General features: G+C 40.5%; 1 long non-coding RNA gene across 1 annotated transcript; it reads left to right on the top strand.

Annotated features, from left to right (window-relative positions):
* The first annotated feature begins 677 nt into the window (after positions 1-677).
* Positions 678-2738, top strand: LOC137881388 (uncharacterized). The gene is made up of 2 exons (XR_011103859.1): positions 678-1200; positions 2310-2738. It is a non-coding gene; the product is annotated as an uncharacterized lncRNA (long non-coding RNA).
* The last annotated feature ends 1989 nt before the right edge of the window (positions 2739-4727 follow it).

The raw sequence follows: 4727 nt of genomic DNA, 5'->3' as shown, positions 1-4727 counted from the left end.
TGCTGCAAATAGCAGATCAAATAAATTAACTGCTGATGCCTGGTTTGATACAGGCTTTCGCCCAATAACTGGCAAGTAAACGTATCTCAGTCTTAATTAATGGGGCGTCCATTAAACAACTAAAGTCTTCTCAGCAGGAGCCAACAGCAAACAGCAGATGTTATTCTAACAAATCAGATTGTTCTTACAGGTTTATATACATATGCACGTCTCTCTTCAGCTTTTTTTTTGGATGATAATTTTGTATATTGTTGATTATTCTTAAGCGCAATATTGTCAGTAGGGGAAATTTAATATTGCCTACCCCTAAAATGATATAAAACTGAATTTTCCGTTCTGTATTTATATTTGATCATCCTAAATAAATGCTTTTGGTTGCTCCACTTTTAGTCCACATTATTAGAAAATACCTCGACCCAACCACATTTGTATTTATATTAATGTTTAATTGCGTTTGAACAGATTTTACTCCTATTGCTCTTCGCCACTGTTGTTGCTATGACGTCCGCTCCACGTTGGCCCGCCTCCGGTAGTCTGTATACACTGTGAAAGCCAATGTAAGGCAAAGCGGTAACAGAGCATGTCAACACAAGTGCACAGACACAGCCTGCTGAGGTATGACATCTTTATTTATTGCTATTTTCATGTCAGAAAGCTTTAATGATGCATCGACTCTCACTATATGGTTGTGAAGAATCATTGCATGAAAAAAAAAAAAGAAGTTTTCCATTTGTGTTATTCCAGCAGTGATCAACTCTTTGGCACAAAGCAGCAGCATTCTCCAAGTTTTTCACTGATTACAGCTAATTCCTACGTCACCTCCCCGTTGCCCAAAACATTCCACGAGTTTTCTATTTTGGATTGAGGTATTTGCCTTCTTTTCTCTTCATTTAGCCACTTGAAAAGGGTCCTGTGATTGAGCTCCTTCCCTCCCAAAAGGATCTGAATAAACTTTAACTGTTGGCGGGCGAAATAAGTCCACATGACAAGAGAGGGACTGATTCCCATGTGATTGGTTGATAACTGCTGTGTTTGGAAAGATGGAACGATTCTGTGAAATCTGTGTCGCCACTGGCAATTTACCGTACATGAAAGGAGAAAGCCGCTATCACTGATTAACAGAAGCCAATATGTCGGAAGACTAACTCTACCTCTGGTGAACCCTGGTTCAGTAACAATACATCAACGAGCTGTCTAGAGGTAGGTCAGTCGCTCTTTCCACATACACACCTTAGTGGTAGATTTAGCTCCACTAAGAAAAGATGATAATTGTGCAAGTAAAGTCAAAATATGCACGTTAACACCCTTAACATTTTAAGATATGCAAGTAAAGTCAAAATATGCACGTTAACACCCTTAACATTTTAAGATAAAAAACATAGTTTTCATTGCTTTCAATTTAGTCACAGTCTGACTTGTGTTAACTGCTATTGCTGTGACTCATAATCAAAAGGGTGGGCCAGCAGAGATACTGTGAATATGTTGTGCAGCTAACCGCCGGTGTCAAAACGGAGGCAAGCTGACATAATGAAACGTTGATCGTCTCCGATCGGCAGCAAACAGGATGTTTCTTTGGGTTTGCCGGTGAAGGATGTGAAACAAAAGGTGAAGTTGTGAGCGGCAGGCTGCAGGTTTGGAACAGCTGAGAGCTCTCGCTTTGACTCAGCATGTTGATACACTGCTGTTCTGCTGCATCATGAGCTGAGCCACTAGCTGCTACAAGACCGTTAGTGTGGACTAGGAAGAAAAGGGGATGACACTCTCCACCAACAGCCCAATAAGTCACAAAGTTTGGAGTCTGGTTCATGAGAAATTATTAATTAAATTATTGCAGAGGTGAATAAGTTGGGGAAGTTTCCTTTTTTTAGATTCCTGGGAAATCAATTGCCCTTTCTTGATATTGATAAAACAATCTTCTTCCTTCCTATATGGTCTAAGGATATGTTGTACCAAAATCCTTATAATTAGGGAACATTTTGAGAGATTTTAGAGTGCAATTGATCTGTCATCTATCCGAGACATATATCGCTCTTCTTACTTGCCCTGCTTACAGTATATATACTCATAGCTTCACAAAGATTACAATTTTCAGTTTTTGTCAAAATAGTTTGAGAGCTTTTAGTTTGAGGTGCTGAACAGAATTGCCTTATACAGACAGGTGTTTCTATCATTTTGTCCACCCTATTTATATCAGTGAGGGTAGGCGGAATAACTTATCGCAGGACTGAATTTGACTGCATTAGTGTAAGTTAAACTGAGTGCATGCGTGTAAATTCACTGTATGTCCTGTTTGAATCTCCGACTCTCAGCAGCAGCAGGCTCTCACTAGCGCTTTCCTCTGCGCCTTCCAGCAGCTGCGATCAGCCAGTCTGACTAGCGCCCTCTGTGAGCGGCAGGCACTAAATGTTTCTGCAGAACAGCAAACCGGCAGAGCAGGGCAGGCAGCTGGACAGGGACAAGTGCAGCATGGCAACCGGGAGCACTCATGGCAGAGACAGCGGTGCAGCCCCCAGGAAACAGCTGCTCTGCTATCAATCACACTTACACCACAGACATGGGATGGACTAAGTTATGTTTCTGGAAGCATTCTTTATATGGCTTGAATGTGTTCAACATTATTAAATAATAACAATAAGTGAATTTGATTTTGAGTTTGTTGAGCTGTACACACGTGCAAAATGTGAATCCAATGTCCAAGGCTGCACCTCATCTGAATAAAAGCTTATGTCACAAACAGCTCACACTGCCCACACTTTTGTGAGTTCTTTCTGGCTTTGTGTGTGTGTGTGTGTGTGTGTGTGTGTGTGTGTGTGTGCCAGCTGTGAACAAGTTAACCACAGATCAAGCAGCCAACAAAACAACAGCACAAAGCAGAGTCCAGGATATGTTCCTTTAGACCAGCGGTATATGAGGTTTAGACCAAGTCGAGGTGTTAAAGTGTGAAAAATACCAAATTTAAAACTAGAAAGAAGCTAAAAAAAAAAGCTGAGTTTATACCATAGAGAGACGTTTCAGAACAGAAAGAATCAAAATCAATTTAATCATTTAAACACCTCTGTCTTTTTCATGCACAATTCCTGCTACTCTACACTCAGAGAACTCGAGCATGTCATCTGAACTGTAGCTTTGGTTTCTTTCTTCCTGTCTGTTCTTTGACTTTAAATTACTGTACATACTTTCATGTCCTGGTTACTGTCAGGTTGCACCTTGTGTTTTAACTTTCTGGACATTTAAGAGCAAAACGTCATTCTCCCTAACCTTTATTGTTTAAATAAAAGGACATCATCGTCTGTTTACATAGCTTGAATGCAGTCCGCCTTTCTTAGGGCATTTCTTTTGTCTTTATTGGGCAGATGAAGAGTGAAGTGGCAGACTGGAAAGTGGAGAGAAAGAGAGACATGCAACAAACATCACGTGGTTGAAGAATTGGTTGGCATGCGGTGTAACTATTTGGCTACAAAAGCGCTCCACAATCCTCAATTCTGCAAACGTTTCATAAAAGAAACCTACAGAATATCAATGGCTCCTCCTACCAATGAAAATGTTGGGGGCTAAGGCAAAGTAAGTGGGGAAATTTACTACAGATTTCTTCTGTATGAAATTACTCAAAATGAAACCTGATTTTTATTCATTTCAAATTGTTTATGCATGATGGGCCGGAACATGCGTGAAGGGAATTTATCAGATTTTGGCTCTTAAGAAACCAAAACTGAAAAGTTGACAATTGAACCATTTAAAAAAATGTAGCTTTAGGGTGTGGTTTCTGGTAGTTGTTTCAAACCTATGCCATATTAAAATCAGCATGTGTAAAGGCCGACAAGCATAACATATTAAAAAGAAACGGGCCATTAATCATCTCAAACTTCAGTCATGCCTGTGTTGAAAATGAACCATCCTTCTTAAAAAAATATTTTTTTGAATGAATAATTAGTCCTCCAAAGCACAAAACGGGAGCTTAACAATTAAGACCAGAGTTGATGCAGACCCACGGTAACATAATCTTATCAGCTGGGGTGGAGAGAGAAGAAGAGAGGAGGGACGGCTGGTGTTATTTCCGTTGGCACTCTTTAACATCAGTGTTTGCAGTGGCATGACCACTCCACATCAACTATGGCAATGACAGGAGGGCAGTGTGAATAAAGTGCTAAGAATCGTGACTACTTATTGTGACTAAAGTGGAAAATAGAGTAAAAAAAAAATCCCCCGTTGCTATGTTTGAGACTAGAACATATCTGGTAACAAGCATTAAAGGCTACGGTTTCTGTAATTCAAACACATCAGTTGAGATATAAGTCATCAAGGCTTCTTTTTTTTTTTTTTAGGACATCACCTGTGAGTAATTCATGTCTGTATCAAGAATCTGTGAAACCTTCCAGCCTCATGCACGTAAGCCCATAAAAGAGCTGTGTGAAATTTTTAAAAAGCAAGAACAACTAGTCGTCAGTAAACGTTGTGTTTTATGGACAACACGCCTGTTCCTGGGGTTTCTTTACTCGAGAGCTCTTGGGAATGTGGGCTCCTGGCAGGACCGCAGTTAATATCACGGAGGCAAGTGGGGAGAAGGGTGAAGCACAGCGGGGTTTCATATCGTATGTCTATCGTCTGTCTGTCTGACATCCACACATAAACACCTGCACACACACACACACACACACACACACACACACCTATACACACACACACACCTACACACACACACACACACACACACACACACACACACACAT

The sequence above is a fragment of the Cebidichthys violaceus genome, unplaced genomic scaffold, assembly GCF_023349555.1.
Source record: "Cebidichthys violaceus isolate CVI_PGR_0920_01 unplaced genomic scaffold, fCebVio1.0.p SCAF_3, whole genome shotgun sequence".
Lineage (NCBI taxonomy): Eukaryota > Metazoa > Chordata > Actinopteri > Perciformes > Stichaeidae > Cebidichthys > Cebidichthys violaceus.
The sequence above is the reverse complement of the archived record's forward strand: the minus strand, read 5'-3'. Positions and strand labels throughout refer to the sequence as shown.